The sequence below is a fragment of the Equus caballus genome, chromosome 6, assembly GCF_041296265.1.
Source record: "Equus caballus isolate H_3958 breed thoroughbred chromosome 6, TB-T2T, whole genome shotgun sequence".
Taxonomy (NCBI): domain Eukaryota; kingdom Metazoa; phylum Chordata; class Mammalia; order Perissodactyla; family Equidae; genus Equus; species Equus caballus.
Window position 1 is genome coordinate 92,377,244 of NC_091689.1, and position 20,508 is coordinate 92,397,751.

General features: G+C 43.5%; 1 protein-coding gene across 2 annotated transcripts in view; it reads right to left on the reverse strand.

Annotated features, from left to right (window-relative positions):
- Nucleotides 1-20,508, reverse strand: part of PPM1H (protein phosphatase, Mg2+/Mn2+ dependent 1H) — a 231,100-nt gene that overhangs the window by 183,806 nt on the left and 26,786 nt on the right. The window lies entirely within an intron of this gene.

Genomic DNA, 20,508 nt, shown 5'->3' on the forward strand with positions numbered 1-20,508 from the left:
GAGGTATAAACGGTAATTCTCATTTTGAGATAAAACAACAGAGAGTCTTTGGGAGGTTAAAGAATTTGCCTAAAGTCATGCTGCTGGTAAGTGGTCGAGCAGAGGACCAGTCCCAGATCCCAGACAGCCTGCGATCTTAAGCTCTCTGGTGTGTGTCTGCACCTCTCACAGCCCCCCTGAGGGCAGGAATGATTCACACCCACATCTGCAGAGGGAAACTGCACAGATCACACAAGAATGGTTAATAGAGGTATGCTCTATTAGACATTAAATTCCCAGCTGAGACCATAAATTGATTACTGTTATTTTGTCTTTGCAAGGATGCTAGCTCAGACATTTCAAATAGAGAGGAAGGAAGGAGTAAGTGTGATGCACTCAATTTTAATGTCTAAAACTAAATTTTATTTACTTCCCAGTACCTATTTCCTTTTTTAAAATGTTATCTGTGCTGAAAGGAGTAAAATGTTCTTCCTTCCCTCCTCAGCGCCATCAGGGTGTCCCATACCGTTGAGATGGAAAAATAACCTACCCTGGGCTCTACCGGAGGGGGAAACCCCAGGAGGAAATAATAGACCACGGTTTGATTGCTTGCCATGAAATAGCTAGTTTCAATTTGATGCTATTTTTGCTTATTTTAGTTTCTCCTCAAGACAGAAGTAGCTTTAACACTTGATGCTTTGGTTTTTCAACTGTGTTTTGAAGAACCCTACTGTTCCTACAAAGGGTCTCAGGGGAGGGTGGTGGCTGGAGGGTAGAGTTTCAAGGAAGATTTATTTTGAAATAATGATTCTCTTGTTAAAAAGGAAACAAAACACAGAAAACCATTACTTTAAAGGCATCTGTGTCAAAAGAAGATTTTCTCTTATTCATATCACCTGTGACGGCAGGTGGGTTCTGTTCTGTTGGAAGCCAATCTTTAATACACAAGTTGATTTTCATTCTATAGGCTTGATCTAGTCTATTTGTACCAACCGCTTGCTCTCTTGGTGGGGGTGGAGGGAAAGTGGACCATTCCCAGGAGTCATATTTAGGAAGAAGTGGTTCTCTGACTATTTTCCTTCCCACTTCTCTTCAGAAGGCTGTGCTGGGTCTTCTCTCCTTCTACCCAAAATAGATATACATGCTACGATTAAACCAGGAGTTTAACCCTGACTGCACACTAGAATATTCCATGGTGCTTAAAAATGGTATTGATGGCCAGGTTCCCCTGCAGACCGATTAAACTGGAATTTCTGAGGAGTGAGGTCCCACCTTGGGCACTTCTGAAGAACATCTCAGATGACTGATGGGCAGCCAGGGTGGAGAGCCTGGATGAGACATCTATCCTAATGTCATCTCTGCTAGAGGCAAATGTCCACAGGTCTGAAAATTACTTTTCAAAACCTACCAACTTTAAAAACGGACCTTTGGAGAATAAAGTAAATTTTATCCTAACTTAAGTATGCTCATTGATAAAAGGAGAAAGAGAAAAAGTGGTTAAAATGGAACAATTTTACACACACAAAATTATGTATATAAAATATATCTCCATGATATGATTTAGAAGATGTAATTTTAGTAGAAAACAAGACATCTTCTTAGTAGAGAGCAAACCAGGTTGTGAAACACTGCTCTAAAGAAGCAAAAAAAAAAAAAAGATTTTGCCAAGCTCGAGTTTGACCAGGATTACTGGGGAGGCAGGGTACCAGTTCCGCGTTTCATTTGGCTAATTCCTACCATCCCGGAGACCTCAACTTCTGTTATTTCTTCTGTGAAGCCTTCCCTGGACCCTGAGTTTGGAGGAGGGACTTCCCCTCCCTGCCTGAACCTGGAGGGCATTTGGCTGGCAATCCCTGGCCCGGAGTCTCCATGGAAAAGGCACGCCCGTGCAGCCGAGGGGACCCACCGACTACCTCATGGCACTCCCAGATCACTCAGGGTGGCACTCTCAGTTCCATTCCCTCTGTGTCCTCCTCTGACCCCGGATCAGCTGTAAAGTCAGCCTCACATACTCCTCCCGCAGGCTGGGAAGAGAAAGTTGTGCCGCTCTGCAGACTTAGGCATGCATGCCACCACCATCCTTTCACTTGCCCGTGCTCGCCTCCACCTTGGAGCATTTCTAGTTGAGCCTCTGTTTTGGCTCCACTTCCCTCCTCAGCCCCTTAGGTGCAAACATCCCCATTCCAGGCACTCTTTCTGTTGTCCCCAGAACGGGTAGTGTAGTCACTCAGTTCTAACTACCATGACCCAAGACCTGTGTCTTCAGCCCAGATGCCCTCTTGAATTCCTGGGCCCAGATTTCTGAACAGGATACATGACGGTCCAGGCACTTCAAAACCTCAGCAAGCCACAACTGGATTCATCAGCTACTCCCCTCCAACTCAAACATTCTTCCTCTTATAATCCCATCTCAGTTAATATAACACATATTCACACAGTTGCCCTAGTCAGAAAACTGGGAGTCATCTGTGATGGCTTGGTTGTGTCAATTTGGCCAGGCGAAACTATATTCCCCGGAATTCCCATTCTAGTACATTTCCGGTTAAGGTGGGCTGTAAGGAGGAGTCTCTCGTGAGTGCTGGAGGATGGAAGGGGGAGCACCACCATCTTGTAATGCACACACACACACTCTCCCAATTATTCAATCCAGCACGAATCTAGGTGCTACTGTGAAGGGACTTGGCAGATGTAATTAAAGTCCCTAATCAGTTAGACTTCTGGGTGGGCTGACTTAATCAGTGGAAGGCATAGAGAGGGGAACAGAGGAGAGACAGAGAAAAATGAAGAAGAAGGGAGGGAGAAAGACCGACTCCCACCTGTGGGCAACAAACCTCAGCTTGAGCCGAGGGTTCAGACACACACATACAGATATCTACCTGCTGCCCACCTACTCCTCCTGCTTCTCTGGTTGAACCCTGACATCAACCTTACCTTTTCCTTCTGCCTCACCTCAACCCAAGACAATCAAGCTGATTCTCTGATTCCACCCCCTCTCCACGGACACTGTCACTGCCTAGTAAAGCTGCCATCTCTTGCTCAGCATAACGCAGACCCCGAGTGGTCTCCCTGCCTCTGGTTTCTCTCCCACCAATCCACTCTCGAGGTCAGCTCTGCCCCATAGAAACTTCTGAGATCAGGAAATGTTCTAGACCGCACTGTCCAATTATATAGTAGCCACCAGCCACATATGGCTACTGAGTCCTTGAAATACAGCTAATGAGACTGAGAAACTGACATTTTAATTTTAGTTAATTTACATTTAAATCCAAATAGGCAAATGTGGCTAGTGGCTCCCATGTCGAACAGCACAGTCCCAGACCAGGATCATTATTCTAAAAATGTGAACAACATGACAAACAATACAGACATTTCTCAAAAACAAATAAAATGAGTCAAATACTGGAAAATGTTCAAGAATACTAATAAAATTTTTAAATTCTATGCATATGCAAACATGAGGGGAGATATTAAGCTATTTATCTCTGAGTATGGAAACTCTTCGTTTCATGCTATGTGCCAGGACCCTGCTAGATTTTGGAGATTATGGAGGAAACTGGACAGTCCTGGTTCTTGCCCCTTTCAGAGGGTTTTCCAGTCTAGACTGAGTAACAGTGCACCCTCAGTCCTGTGAGGTGGGAGGTGTACAGGTGCAGGAGCGGGTCAGGCAGCCAGGCTTTGCCCAGGGAACTGCGGGAGCAACAGGGGGGCAAACCAAACCTGGGGCAAGTATTCCTTCTTTATCATTTTCTATGATTTCTGATATTTTTATAACAGAAAACAAAGCTAGATTTTAGAAATGCAAGTGTGATGTCACTTCTGCTTAAAAAGATCTTCAGAAATACTGAACAATTTCCTAAACTTTCTCTCACACATATCCCCTCAATGCAGTTTCATGCCTCAGTGCCTTTGCACGTGTGGTTCCTACTGCTTGGCAGGCCCACCCTGCAACGCTCTCTACCACTCCCCAGCCCCATCTGTTTGGCAAATGCCCCTTTATCTGCTGAAACTCAGCCTAAACCTCTCTTCTGTGGAATTCTTCACTTAACCTCTCAGAGAACTGCCGTATTATATTTATTTATTTCCATGAGTGACCTTCACTAAAATGTACACTTCTTGAGATCAGGAACTGTCTTCTACATCGCAGCCCCCAGCCTGGAGCCTGGTATCGTGGAAGAAGGGAAGTTCTAATATCACCTCTCTTGGCCCATTGGGCTCACAGCTGCCTGCCTCCTTTCCAGCCCCCCGCCGAGACACGCAGGGGAGGAGCAGCCCCTGCTAACGTTTCCTCTGAACACACAAAGACAGGCCCCCACTACCAGTCTTGGGGTCACTGGGTCTTATGAAGCAGGTATGCATGACTCCCAGTCGAACCAGTACTGTCCCCACTGCATCACCTCGGGCTCCATGTGGCTGGCCGGGAGCCCTGCCATCTCTCTCCAGTCACACCTGCCTGGGCTGGTCTCACCGTTTAACCAGAGGTCGGGGCCTTCCTTCCGACTCAGCGCTGGCGTACTGGGTGCTTCTGAAGCTTCTCACAAAGGGGAACTTGGACTCCCACAGTGCACAGTCTCTCAGAGCCTCCCAGTGGGGCGAGGGGGATTTCCAGAGCACAATATGGGCAATTCTTGGATAAATTCCATCAAGATAGCACCTGAGCCCCACCCTTGATCTCTGACATGAGCAAGAGGGCAGACCACGTTTGAAAGGACTAACCTGCTGACAGTGAGAATGACAACACGTCAGGGCCTAGAGTCCACTCACGGCAACTCCGGGACCCCGTGCACCTTACATAGCCGTCCACTTTGTCACCTGTGAAACGAATGCACCGAGTAGAGGGACCCTATCCTGATCACATGGCAGTTTGAGCATTTGAAAATATCTTTCCAGGCCCCAAACCAACAATTCAGAGCTCAGGAATTAGAGCCGGCAAGAGGCGTTTCTTCTCACAATTGCATTCTTCTCAGACAGCTGGAGCCTGTGCAGTTAGAGGAAAAGGAAGAGCCCGAGGCCTGTTTCGGAGACTCTCTGCCTTCTGTTGCAGCTCTGCATGTGCGTGACATCTCACCTGGGGAGGCCCCTTGACAGAGATGGGACCTAACAGACAAAAGGACACCAAGTCCCAGAGCGAATCACATCACACACATTACTGTGACCAAACGTGAACTTGGGTGTTCAGATCACAGCCCCCCCAACACACATCAGTGAGATGACATCCTTACAGGCACCTAATTTGCACAAGCTGACTGCTTAACACGAAATATCAGGCGTAACTTCATCGAGACTTATCAGGACGGAGAGCATTAAAGTATCAGCTTTTGGTTAGATCCTGGAACCGAAAGAGGACGTTAGTGGCAACCTGGTGAAATCGCACAAAGCCTGGCCTTTAGGCAATAGTGCAGCACAGTTTGTTTCTATTGCAACATAACAGGTGACCACAACACACTTTTGTTAAAAAGTTTAAAGCAGCACACATTTAGTGTCTCCGAGTTTCTGAAGGCCAAGTGCAGCCGGACGTCACAAGGCTGAGACCAAGGTGTGGGCACCCTGCGGCTCTCCTCTGCCATCAGGGCCCTCCCAAGCTCACCGTGGACAGAACTCAGTTCCTTGCCCCTGTTAGGACTGAAGTTCCTGTTTTCTTGTTGGCCGTTGGCTTAGGGTTGTTTTCAGCTCCCAGAGGTCACCCTCATGTCCTAGCTGCATGGCCCCCCACATGAGCAGTTCACACCAGGGCTGTCTGCTTTCTTCTCAGCCAGCAAGAGCGTGTCTGCTGCTGCTTCCTAAGTCTCCTAAGGGCTCCACTGATTAGGTCAGGCCCACCCAGCATAATCTCCCCTTTGATTACTCAATTGATTAGGGACCGTAGTCACACCTGTGAAATCCCTGCTGCCCTGTAGTGTACCAGAATCACAGGGTGCTATCCCATCATATTGACAAGTCCTGCCCACACTTAAGGGAAGGGGATGGTACAGGGCACGTATACCAGGGGCAGGAATCTTGGGGCCATCTTACAGTGCTGCCTACCACCGGTCCCAGGGTTCCTGTCTCAGTTCTGATCATTGTATTATAATTATGTGAGATGTTAACAAAAGGAAAAACAGGAAAACTCGGAAGCACTTTTGTGATTCTTCTGTATCTCAAGGGAAAACTTAAAAGCATGGAATAAAAATCACGTTCTTTGAAATATCACAATAATTTGCAAATCTATAATATCTTGTTCTCCAGCCTGGGTTAGGCTGAATTTACCAAAAGGGAAAGAGTCACACCAGGGCTCTAAAACTTCTCTAAAGTCATGGACCAAATCGAATCAATGGGGTAAGAATTCTAGAGCACCAGAGTGCTAGGCTTTATCTTCATATACAGGCGAACAGCCCTGAGTTTAAGGTAAACCTTACAAAAAGGTATGTGCAAAAGCCTAGGGACATCTCTAGCCAATATTTACTTAAGGTCTAAGCTTCTCCGAGACGAACTGCCTTGGGCGAGCCTCAGTTCTTCCATGTTTCACCACTATCGCCTCGGGCCTTTGCACCTCATACAGCTCCTGACAATATCACCACCACCATCCTTAGCAAGCACCCGCCACATCACACACATGCACACACACGTTGTTTCTCTCCCTATAACTTCTGAGTGCAGTTCCCTGTTAACTGGAGATAAGGCCCGCTGTAATTAACTTCCAAAACCATGTGCACCGCGCTGTCAAAGGACACTGTGTAACAATCCATATTATTTTGGATAGACACAATTTCACTGAGCAGTCTGATTAAAGTTATCTGGTTGGAGAAGTGCGGCATTTTTTTTTTTAACAATAACAGAACTTGAACAGTATCACTAAAAGCATATGGTCATTCTGTGGGAAGTGTCCAACCCCCTCATAGGGACATTTAGCAAAGTGTGAAACCTCATTTTCTAACTTTGCTGGCTAAAACATGGACTAGAACTGTCAATCAAATGGAGGAAACCAATTCGTAAAGCTCTAAGAGTTCACCCCAAAATATTTTATCAGAAGTGACAAGTGAGGGTGAGCAAAACCTCATCACAAATATTTCATCATAGAAATATCTTAAAATAGTTGTGACATGCAGAATATGTGGGATTTTCTCATCTTCCCAGATTCCGTTTATACAGACCCAGAGGCAGCAGAAGTAGAGGGCGTGTCAGGGCGGTTCTGACTGGAGGGCTCATACTGGCATTTAGAAAGAGGAAGGTCAACCCCTGAGCAGACTGGAGGAGAAAGACCAGAAGACCAGCCTGACTACCTAGAGTGGCTGGTGGGCCAGAAATAAGGAAGATGTGCTCCACAGGGGGGCGGGGAGCGAGATACTAAACAGGCCGAAGAATGGGGGACTCAATTAAGAGGCCGTCTACAAGGAGAATGAGGGAGGTGCCCCACTTCTCCCTCAGCAGACATGAAGGAATAGAACAAACTTCCACGGACGGGCCAATTAAGGTGAAGGCAGAAAATAAACAAGGTGGCACATGGCAGGTGAGGGAGTCATCGTGGAGCTGTGTGGACTGTTTCCAGTTCACTAAAGGGCAGCTTCCAAAAGTTCGCTTAGTGAACAAATTCTTATTAAACACCTACCACGTCCCACTATCATAGATTCTGGAATACAAAGATGTGGACCTTGCTGCTCTTCGAAAGCTAGGCAGGCTGCAGAGGCAGGCATATAAACCGAGGCTTAATGTTCAAGATGACAACAACCAATGCTTACTAAGCATTTACTGGTGTGCCAGGCACTGTGCTAGCCTTATTTCACTATTTATTAACGCAACAATATTTCTTGAGCACCTACTAAGTATGTGACTTCCCTAGTGCAAAATACAGTGGTCCCTACCCCAGTGCATAGTTGTATATTCTAGTTGTGAGTGCCTCTGGTTGTGCCATGTGAGACACCGCCTCCGCATGGCCTCATGAGCAGTGCCATGTCTACACCCAGGATCCGAACTGGCAAAACCCTGGATCACTGAAGCAGAGCGTGCGAACTTAACCACTCAGCCACAGGGCTGGCCCCGTGAATGGTATTTGGAGACACTGGAGTAGAAAGACTGGGATCCAGACCCAAATCCTGGTTGGTCAAACAAAAGAAGAAGAGCCCAGCAAAGGAAATTTTAGAAGTAACATGCCAGTGAGAGAGAAGAAGCCTGGAGGCTATTACTGGAGAAGCCAAGATAAGAACCGATGTTTCAAGGAGGGCGTGGTCCACTGAGCCACATACTGTTAAACAAGAAGTCACGTAGGGACCACTGTATTTTGCACTAGGGAAGTCATTGGTGACATTATGAAAACCAGTTTCAAAGGCAAGTTAGGGAGGAAGTCTGGAGAAGGGTGGAGAGGGGAGAGTTTGGAGCAAAAGGAAGCAGAGCCAGGATTCACAAACTTCTGAGGCATTTACTTGGTTATTTCATTTAATCCCCACCATTAAGTCCACTTCATAACTAAGAGCTGACTTGCCTAGCCACATGAGTGATGAGAGGTGACACAGTCAAGATTAGAAATCCACAATGAGAGTCTAGAGCCTGCCCCCTTAAACACTAAGGTGGAACTTCAGGAAGTTGCATATGACCTGAAAGAGAGTTTGCAGTGACCTATGCCCGTGTTTTTCAAACTAAACTGCCCCAAATCTCTGGCAATGCTTCTTTAGAAACCATGACCCAAATTGCAGACAGAAGTTGGCTGCCTGGCACATGCAGTCTCAACCTACATCCATTCCAGAGCGAGAACTGCAAAATTTCAAAATCAAAAGGCTCTCAAGATTGAAGACTCATTATTGTCAAGATGTCAGTTCTTCCCAACCTAATCTTTAGACCTGATGCAATCCCAACCAAAATCCTAGCAAGCTGTTTTATGAATATCAACAAACTGATTCTAAAGTTTATACAGAGAGGCAAAAGGCCCAAGATAGCCAACACGATACTGAAGCAGAAGAACGAAGTTGGAGGACTGACACTATCCGACTTCAAGACTAACTATAAAAGCTACAGTAATCAAGACAGTGTGGTATTGGCAAAGGAATAGACAAATGGGTCAATGGAACAGAATACAGAGCCCAGAAAGAGACCCTCATAAATACAGTCACCTGATCTTTGACAAATGGGCCAAGGCAATACAATGGAGCAAAGACAGTCTTTTCAACAAATGGTGCTGGAACAACTACACATCCATATGCCAAACAATGACTCTAGACCCAGAGCTCACACTCTTCCACAAAAAAATTAACTCACAATGGATCACAGACCCAAATGTAAAATGCAAAACTATAAAACTCCTGGAAGTAACATAGGAGAAAATCTACATAACTTTGAGTCTAGCGATGACTTTTCAGATATAATACCAAAGGGCACAATCCATGAAAGAAAGGACTGATAAGCTGGACTTGAATCATATTGAAAATTTCTCCTCTGTAAAAGACACTGTCAAAAGAATGAAAAGAGAAACCACAGAGAAAATATTTGCAAAAGACATATCTGATACAGGAATGTTACCCCAAATATACAAAGAACTCTTAAAACTCAAGAAAACAACCTGATTAAAAAACGCGGCAAAGACCTTAAGAAACACCTCACCAAGAAGATACATAGAAGGCCAGTAAGCAAATGGAAGGGGCTCCACATTATGTGTCATCAGGGAAATGTAAATTAAAACAACAACGAGATATCACTACCCACTCTTTAGAATAGCCAAAATCCGGAACACTGACAACACCAAATGCTGGTGAGGATGGAGAGCAACAAGAACTCGCATTCATCGCTGGTGGGAATGCAAAATGGTACAGCCACTTTGGAAGACACTGGGTGGTTTCTTACAAAACTAAACATATTCTTACCATGCTATCCAGCGATCACAATCCTTGGTACCCACTATAGTTGAAAACTTATGCCCACACAGAAATCTGCACATGGATGCTTACTGCAGCTTTATTCATAATTGCCAAAATTTGGAAGCAATCAAGATGTCCTTCAGCAGGTGAACGGATAAACAAACTGTGATACATCCAGACAATGGAACATCATTCAGCACTAAAAAGAAATGAGCTAACAAACCATGAGGAGACATGGAGGAACCTTAAATGCACGTTATTAAGTGAAAGAAACCAATCTGAAAAGGCTACACATTGAATGATTCCAACTATAGAACATTCTGGAAGAGGCAAAACTATGGAGACAGTGAAAGGATCAGTGGTTGCCAGGGGCTCGGAAGGAGGGAGGGATGAGTCAGCAGAGCACAGAGGATTTTTAAGCAGTGAAACTATTCTCTATGACACTGTAATGGTGGATACATGCCATTGTACATTTGTCAAAACTCATAGAATGTGCAACACCAAGAGTGAACCTGAATGTAAACTATGGACTTTGAGTGACAACGTTGTGTCAATGTACATTCATCAGTTCTAACAAACGTCCCACTCCGGTGGGGGATGTTGATAATGGAAGAGGCTATGCATAAGGGCAAGGAGCATATGGGAAATCTCTGTACCTTCCTCTCAATTTTGCTGTGAACCTAAAAGTGCTCTAAAAAATAAAGTCGAATTTAAAAAAAATCAAAAGTTTCTTGAACATTTACCATCTGCAGACAATATTGTGAAGACAATGAGGATGTTTTAGCAGCCCCTGAAAGGTAAAACAGCCATGAACAACTAAAGAATGCATCTTACTTTGATTTTGAAATCTTTTAATAGTTATTGGAATCTATACAACACACTCAGAACTTATGGATTAGCTGGGAATATATAACATACATACATGAAACTGCAAGAAAATGGGGCTAACACTAAATTCCTTTAAGATCTGGCTGTTTGGAATTTGGAGCTTATTTCTCCATAAAAAGTGATGGAAGTGCTTAGTAATTTTGATCTTATGTACTCTGTCTCTGGGAAAATGCATTTTAAAATGCATCTTGGGACCTGAGTAGAAATCCCCCAACATACCTAAACTGGAAACTCCATGAAAGCCCCAACTTCTGACTCAGGTCTGGCACAGGTTTATCTAGTCTAAGACGCAACTGATTATAAGAAGAACCCACAGTTAGCACACTAGAAAAAATGCTGCTGAGTCAACTGTAACATAACTTCCTTATCACTTAGAATTATTTTGTAATGATTGAAAAAGCTTTTAGATAATTAGATTTATCATATATCCCTCATGTACTTACATAAAAAAAGGAACTGGATGGGGGGGTGGCCCCGTGGCCGAGTGGTTAAGTTCATACGTTCCGCTTCAGCGGCCCAGGGTTTCGCCGGTTCGGATCCTGAGCACAGACCTGGCACCACTCATCAAGCCATGCTGAGGTGGCGTCCCACATGCCACAACTAGAAGGACCCAAAACTAAAAATATACAACTATGTACCGGGGGGCTTTGGGGAGAAAAAGGAAAAATAAAATCTTAAAAAAAAAAAAAGAGGAACTTGTTAAGATATTCCTAACACATCTTCACGTGCTGGGTGTGGCTCTTGTGAATCACTTTAACTCAACTGCTCATGTCCATTTCTTTCCACCTGAGGCTCCACGGTTGTCCCTGGGACATTCCTGCAGCTGCCACATACTCAATATGACAGTTTTGAGGTTGGCACTTTGTTGTTCTTACCAGATGTCACAACAGAAGGCTTTTCAGATAACCAGGGCTCATATCTTTGGTAACTAAAAGGGCCTCACACACGTACACACGCATGCACATGCACAATAACGTCTTTGGGGAAGAATCTTCTTGGGAATTGTTTTGTAGCTCGTGATTAAATTATAGCTGCAACTTTCGGTCATCAGCCACTGTGCAAAGTTTTCACAGGAATAGCTATTTTTCATAGCCCATGGTCATGACCTTGATCGCTTTAGCACCTTTAACATTACAGAAAAATTTCAGAGCCTTTTAAAGAATGCTGGAGTTTTATCGGCATTTCCTGTCTAAACTCAATTTTTGTCTAAACTCAATTTTTCTCCAAATCACAAAGCACTAGAAAATATGCAGCTACAGTTCTAACTTGGCAGAAAGTTTGATAAATGGATGTTCTAACAGCCTCAACAACAGGCCTATGTAACTTACGAATGGGACAAACCATCTACTTACTGCTTTGAAATTCCTTTCATCTCTTTGAAGGGATCTGCCAGTCTGTCCTGCTTTCAAGTTGCATAATTTATCATCTGGAAGGCAATATTTTTGCCATAACTCCTTCAGTTACGTGTCTCAGGTCCCCCAAAGCTCTTAGTTGTTTCTTTGCAAAAAATGTTAAGTGTGGTCATTCCTCTAACAAAAATTTGCTTTATTGATACTAAATTTATATCCTGTTGCTCTGCTTCTTGACTTTCTATGTACACAAAAACTTTTTGTTTCAGTGTTGAATCACGATTTAATATTTTGAAGACCTTTTATACACAATTGACCTTGACGTGTATATTACCAACACTACACATAAACACAATTGCTGTGTCCACATCTGCACAATCACAGGTAATGGCAACAATGTATCACTGCTGTCTAGCCAACGGTGATAAGATACTAGCACAGTAAGACACATTCTGATTTCAGAGATATCAAAACTTGGGGCAGGGGCAACATATATCTCAGAATTGATGGAACTTATCTTTGGCATAAATGAATACTCCGTTAATTTATGTAAAAAATCATTTCCAAAGATAGACATCAGAAATTCCTCCCACCCCTATGTATACATGTCACTCCTCCCATCAAGAGAGAAATTCATTTCCCCTCTGTTCAATCTGCGTTGGCCTTGTGGCTTGCTTCCCCCAATAGAACATGGCAGAGCAGCCAGGGTCCCTGCTGGATTTCCCAGCCCAGGAACAGCTCCACTATAAAACTTCCCCTCTGCCCCACCGCGTAGTCCCCACAAACAAAGGAGATAAACTATAGCACACAGTTGGCCTTAAATAGGGGCAGTAGCCACTTCTGCATTTCCTTATTTACAGATTCATAATGGATGCAAAATGCTTCCAAGGTTAATTAAATGAATTATTATAGATGCCCAAAATGAGGGTGAACTGTTCTCTCTTTAAAACTGATCCATCTGTTTATCAAGGCAATGTTTTCTAAGTTAATTAAGTTTGGAGCAGAAAGTCCTCCATGCAGACACTTTTAATTAATTCTTAATTATAAATGCCTACGTATGTCCTCCAAGTGAGCAAAAATGCACAGTGTGGGGAGACAAAGAGAAAAAGGCACAGCGGGGAAAACACACCACTCCTGTTTTTGATGCTTCCAAATTTATCAAATGTTATAAACAGCTTAAAAAATACCTCCCTTTAGAGTGGTTTTCAAAACAGTGAGAACATACACAAATCATAGCACACGTCTTACTTAATTTGTTCTTCTTTGTCCTTCCATGTTGCTAAGAGACTGCCTTTTTCAAGGCTCAAATACACAGATTTTTCCAAATTTAGAAAAGAGGCGGACTTGCAGAGAAGCTTCGAAAAGGCAGCCCGTCAGAAGTTGAGATTTATTTGGTAATGATCAACCTACATTTCTCCAAACAACTTCCTGAAATGTATTATTGAATGCTTGGATAACTCAAGCAAAGTTCAAAATTTATCACCTCCATTTACACAGCTTTCTTAGTTACACACATTAAAATTTGTGATATCTCCTGCCTCTTTACTGAAGGGGAAAGACAGGAAAGTCAACCTTCCACTGAGCGAGAGACAGCCTTCCACTGGTTCTAAGACACTTAGGAGGCCACTGAAAGTCTCTGGGTCCATCATGACCTCTGATGAATATTCAAAGCATACTGATCACAATCAGAGATAAGCTGTAACCAAACCATCAGGATGTGGAGCTGGGAAAGATAACACATCTGAACAGTAATACACGTTATAACAGTAATAGTCTTGTCCACTTAGAAATTGGGGCATGTAGCATATCATATTGTTAACATATGAATTATAGGATCATGGTATTACAAAAGATGTTGTTATTCTTTCTCTTAAAACTCCTGGGTGTGCTTATGCTCTTGTTTATGGTTTATTAGCTACCTGACAGCTTGGGGAAAGAAAAGAAAAGGTAATAAATAGGTGTTTCTGACAACTGAAGATCAAAAACCCCAACGCAACTGATGTTAGAATGTAAATCAATGGAGAAATGGTTAAATTTACAAGAAGTTGACTGACAAGGCTTGGAGGCACATCCCTCTCTATAAAAAGTATGCATTTTGATTACACTTTAAATACCCAAGTACATAGGTAGAAGACGAGATTTTTACAGGTATCTCCCACCAACAGAGGGAACAAAGGGGACGTGCCAGCTTTGCTGAGACTGGTCAACAGCCTTTATCTGTATGTAAAGGAACACAAGTAGATGCAACTATGAGAAGACAAAGCTCAAACAGTCTTGCACCCCAGCCAGCTCAACGCCACACATTTGTAAAGCAGGCACAACAGTCCTGGAGAGGCAGTGGGGTGTAGCAGGACTGAAAAGATCCAAGCGTAGCCCCAATTCTGTCATTCAGGCAAATCATTTAATTTCTCTGAATACCAGTCTCCTTACCTGGACAAGAAAGGAAAGATATGTGGGGCTGGGGGAGGGACCTAATGTCTTCTGAGCATCTCCTTCGTGGCGTCATTGTCTGTATATCATCTCATCTCATCCTCACACGAGTTTCCGACTTTACAAAGAGCGAAGTGAGGCCAGGGGAGGTAGCACATACAGGATTTAAACTCTGGTCTCTGGCTTCAAAGTCTTACTGCCCAACTGCCATGCTTAGCTCACAAAGTCGGTTTCCAGAGATGGAGGACGGAACTGAGCCGTCTTCTCAGTGCTCCCACATGTTTCAGTCTCTGAAACACTGCTATAATATCATCTCGCCTCCCATCCGCCTCAGCAAACCCTCTGGCCTTTTCTCCTCACCATCACCACCACCTAAACCCAGACGTGCTCCTTGGTTTTCTCAGGGCTGGTGAAAATCCCAGGTCTATAGAACACTGAGACTTAGAGGCTAGAAATGCCAGGGTCACCATCCCCCACCCTTTCCCTGTGACCTGACATATTCTTGGACAGGTAGTTAGCTCAGCTGGAGCAGAGATTCCAGCCCTGCAAGTCTGGGGCCTTCTCATGGCATGGAGAGCCCTTGGTTGCACCGTGAATGTTAGCATTCATTGCCACCATGTCTCCCCAGGAGCACCAGCCACGTCTCCAAAGCCACTTTTCAAAACCCTTAGAAGATGAGTTTACATTGATAAGGAAGGAATGACAATTATTAGCAACCGAATCCAACTAGTTCTCATATTCCTATTTTTAAATTACTTGAATTAGAGGAAAAGACTGAGGATTTTTACTAACGGAAGTAGCTGTCTAGTTTCATAAAAAGCTTGCCACTTCACAGATAAAACTCGAAGCAAGCCAAAGAGAAACCGTGGTGGTTTATGCCCTCAGGCAACAGAGGCCTTTTGGGTAAAATTTTGTTTTTGTGCTGATGGGAACTGCCAGTGCTACTTGCTCTAAAATTACAGACATCTTTATAGAAGTTGTCTCAACAAAAGTAAGACCGCGGCAGTACACAGACGCTTAACGTGAAGGCTCTCAAGCTGAATTAAAAGAGCAGAGCTGTCCTCCAAGTGAGATGTGTCCTTGACGTTCCTAACAGGTAAAGGAGCGCCTTCCTAGGCACGCTTTCCAACCCACGCCGATGACCGTGCTGGGAGGCACCCAGGGAGGACGTCCTGACAGGTGATCTAAGGAGGCAGGGCCTCTGCTCCAGGCATCCCTGAGGCTCTGGAACGTCATTCGGCCTTGACGCTGGAGGGCAAGTGCAAGGAGGTTTCCATTCCAATTTAAGGCAAGAAGGGGAATTTCTATAAGCTCCCGATTCTGACACAAGCCTCTAAGATTAGAGGAAAATAGGATAATAAAATAGAAAACAAATGCGACGTAATATAACTATTCCATGGTTTGTCTACTTTGGAGGGTTCCTCTCTAACCAATTCAGAGGGCTGAATAACCAAATATAAAATGCTTTCTCAAAAGGTTTAGAATTTTTTAAAAATTTACAAAACAGAGGTACTTGGGCACTGTTTGTGACTGCCCAAGACTAGGGCGTTTCCCAGACAGAGCGCACAGCCTCAGGACTCATGCCTGAACTCTCTGCACAGCCTAGCGAGGACCAAAGCTCACAGGGGCCCCCACCCCTGGTGGCAGTCTACCTGGGTCAGAATCCTAACTTCCTCTTGTTGTCTGAGGCCTTGGACTAGTCATTTAAACTCTAAGAATCAGTGCTTCATCTACATGGTAACACTCCTGACATCAGAGAATCACTTGGAGGATTAAGCTAATACGTGTTCAATCCTTAACCCAGTGCCTGGAACACAGGAAGGGCTCGATGCTTGCTGAAGCACTCATGATTACAATAATCATTGTTACTCCTAAGAACAACACTGGAAACAGAACCAGTGAGGATCTACTCTAGATGGACGACCAGCTCATGGTTTGAAACACCAGCTACAATTTAGAGATAACCACACAGACCTATCTCCTACAGCCAAAGGAGCATCTCCCCATCAAATAGGCTAGACTAATCCAATTAGACTAAATATTTGGCCACTGATTTTTCATGGGGTACTTAGGTAGCAACCAAATTGGTGGGTTTTTTAGGGACACAAACATACTGCCCATCATGGATATTTCACTTTTTAAGGCAACTCTAAAGGCTATTGCCGATCCCCTCCTGAATGACACATGGACAGACTAAATAATATACTAGCAAGAGTCGAGCTTTATAGCCACTGCATTTCAATCACCAGAATCCCAGTTCTTCCCATTCAAAGTAATTACTATTATTCATTTCTTTAGAGATGCTCCATCAACCAACCTCAAGTCTGAAAGCCTCTTCAATGCTTTAAGATGAAGACAAAAACAGCTGGTGAAGGGGTGGAAGTGTCTCAGTGGCAAAAACTCTAAAAGGAGAACACAGAGCTTGGCTAAAGACAAAGCAACAGGAAGTCAAGCACACGCTTGGTCCAGAAATACTTGAAACAATTTTAAGACTTACACCCTTGATGCAATCTCATCCTCCATATTTTAGTGCTTTCATGACATTTGAAGAAAGGGGCAGGAAAATAACAATAGTGGACAAAACGGATTCTGGCTAAGTCACAACTAGGCCTGAGAGCCAGATGTCATGTAACCACCAAGCATAAGAATTCTGTCCACACATTTAGATCCAGTGGGATAGAAAACGATGGAGAATATCCACCCAACCAACCGTTCCAATGGCAGAACAAAGGAAACACTATCAACTTCACTTAAGATTTGCACACTTGATAGGTAACTAAGCAACCAGCCTTGTGTCCAGTCGTCACTGTAGGGAAGGCGGAGGGAGAGGAGGAGTGTAGAGTCTAAAAGAATTGAACATTTTCAAAAATATGACTTTGGAGCTAGGTAGTAATGAATATTTAGTCAAAACATATTTGTAAGGGGGCCATCAGTTCCTAGAAGAGAACTGAAAAATGTCAGGGTGACTCTGAAGTTTGGTGTATGTGTTCATATTCAACCTAATGACTGGGTACGACATTTCTGAAAGGGTTTCTTTCTTTTGCAGTCACCCTGCAAAAGGAAGTCTTAGTGGTTGATGAAACCTCACACCATAAGAAGAATAGGGTTTAGAAACACAATACAAAGCTGAGCTGGTTAAAGTGGTTCCTATTGTCACCACTGCAACTGAATTATGTGCACTGCTGGGACTTCTCGAGATACCATCAAAAAAGCCTTCAGAAAGACTGCACTCCATTCAGCATGGAAACACAAGGTGGTCACGAACACACAAAGGTCCACAAACAAACAGAGCTTGGGGCATAAAGTGGATTATAAGTAGAGCAAATATTTGTTGTGCCATACTCTCTTGCAATGCTATAACTGACTGCTTCATGGGGCTTAAGAAAGGAAGGAACTTACCAGTAGACAAAACTTCACAAATTTTGTCATGATAAATGGGCAAAAGAATTGCTGTCAGATGCCACGCAAGGAAAGCGAAGGCAAGAGAAACTGCCTCCCTTGTAACAGAGGAAAGAAATCAGAGCTGCAGAGGCTGGTCCACTCGGGAGTCCCCCAGGACCATCGATGTGTCCCAGCTGAGTTGGCAGTGGGTTTTTTTTTCTAGGTTATAAAAGAATAGTATGTTTAAAATCAATGATGTTTTAGTATATGAAATAATTTCTTGAAAATATCAATTAAATCTATAAACTTTAAAAGACAATTTTTCCAGAGATATAGCCCAGTAGCTAGCCACATCCACCCACACACACTCCCAAGCAGCTGAGATGATTTCTGAGCCAGACTTCCTGGTGTAGACTCTGACTCGGCCACTTTCTAGTTGTGTGACCCTGGACAAGTTACTTATCTTTTCTAGGCTTCAATTTCCTCATCTGTTAAATGGGGATCACGGTGCCCCCTTCACAGGATTGCTACAATAAGGGGATGGGACCATATTTGTAAAGAGTTTAGAACAATCCATGGCACATAGTATACGACATCACATATGTTCTTGTTATGTAAAATAAGCACTCAGATTTCGGCTTCAAACTATTCTCCACAGAAAGAACCAGGGATTCTTAGAGCGTAAACAATGCCATATCTCGGGGCTGGGAAAATTAAGGAAGGGCAGGGTCCAACCCTCACCACCAGGAAAAGAGAGGCATTCCAGGAGGCCAGGGGCAGTTCTGAAAGCACAAGTCACTGGCCAAGATGCGACAACGTGGGCCTCAAAGGGAGTAACACAAGCCGAACATGAGAGGCATAATTTCGAAAAGACACTCAAGCAAACAAAGCTAATCTAAAGCATCACACAACAAGGCGTTCTCATGAAACAGATGGGAGAAGAGCAGCAGGTCAGTTTTCTGTTGATTTGAATAAATGGAAGAGCGCTAGGTGTTTTGTTTCTTCTATTAAATATGTCTTTGTTTAAGTAGAGAAGGGTGAATGCAGGGAACTTAGGAATACTAGTCCAGTACCAATAACAGAAAAGGCCTTAGCGCGCTTGATAACTGACCCATGTGTCGCGATGATGAATTAGCTAAATGTTCTAAGAGGTACACTGACTGAAGACTTCATTCCTCATATCGTAGGAGGTGATAGATGGTCCCACTAATTGGAGTCAGATATAATAAAACATATTGCAGCTGCCGATGACGCAGAGACCAGGCAGACATGGGGGGCAACAGGGGAATGGTCCAGGAAACGCTGGCCAAGAAAACTTGAAGAAGACGACATTCTGGTGGGGGCACCATGCTGCAAAGAACCAGGATCTGTATAGAAGCACGGCTCCTGAATCTTAGTGATGTATAAAAAGGGGCCAGACCCCTACAATGGAGAAAAGAAAGTCTCTTCAACAAATGGCGCTGGGAAAACTGGACAGCCACATGTAAAAGAATGAAAATTGACCATTCTTTTTCACCATTCACAAAAATAAACTCAAAATGGATCAAAGACCTAAAGATTAGGCCTGAAACAATAAGTCTTCTAGAAGAGAATATAGGCAGTACACTCTTTGACATCAGTTTCAAAAGAATCTTTTCGGACACTATAACTCCTCAGATGAGGGAAACAATAGAAAGAATAAACAAATGGGACTTCATCAGACTAAAGAGCTTCTTCAAGGCAAGGGAAAACAGGATTGAAACAAAAAAACAGCCCACTAATTGGGAAAAAATATTTACAAGCTACTTATCTGACAAAGGGTTAATCTCCATAATATACAAAGAACTCACACAGCTTAACAACAAAAAACAAACAACCCGATCAAAAAATGGGCAGAGGACATGAACAGACATTTCTCCAAAGAAGATATAAGTATGGCTAATAGACACATGAAAAGATGCTCATCATCACTAATCATCAGGGAAATGCAAATCAAAACCACACTAAGATATCACCTTATACCCATTAGATTGGCAAAAACATCCAAAACCAAGAGTGACAAATATTGGAGAGGTTGTGGAGAAAAAGGAACCCTCATACACTGTTGGTGGGAATGCAAACTAGTGCAGCCACTATGGAAAACAGTATGGAGATTTCTCAAAAAGTTAAAAATAGAAATACCCTATGACCCAGCCATCCCACTACTGGGTATCTATCCTAAGAACCTGAAATCAGCAATTCCAAGAGTCCTTTGCACCCCTATGTTCATCGCAGCATTATTTACCATAGCCAAGATGTGGAACCAACCTAAATGCCCAGAAACCGATGATTGAATAAAGAAGATATGGTATATATACACTGTGGAATACTACTCAGCCATAAAAAAGGACCAAATTGTTCCATTCGCATCAACATGGATGGACCTGGAGGGTATTATGTTAAGTGAAATAAGCCAGACAGAGAAAGACGAACTCTATATGACTCCACTTATAGGTGGAAGTTAACATATAGACAAGGAGAACTGATCGGTGGTTACCAGGGAAAAGGGGGGGTGGGGGGAGGGCACAAAGGGTGAAGTGGTGTACCCACAACATGACTAACAATAATGTACAACTGAAACCTCACAAGGTTGTAATCTATCATAATCTTAATTAAAAAAATAAAAAAGGGGGCCTGAGCAGATG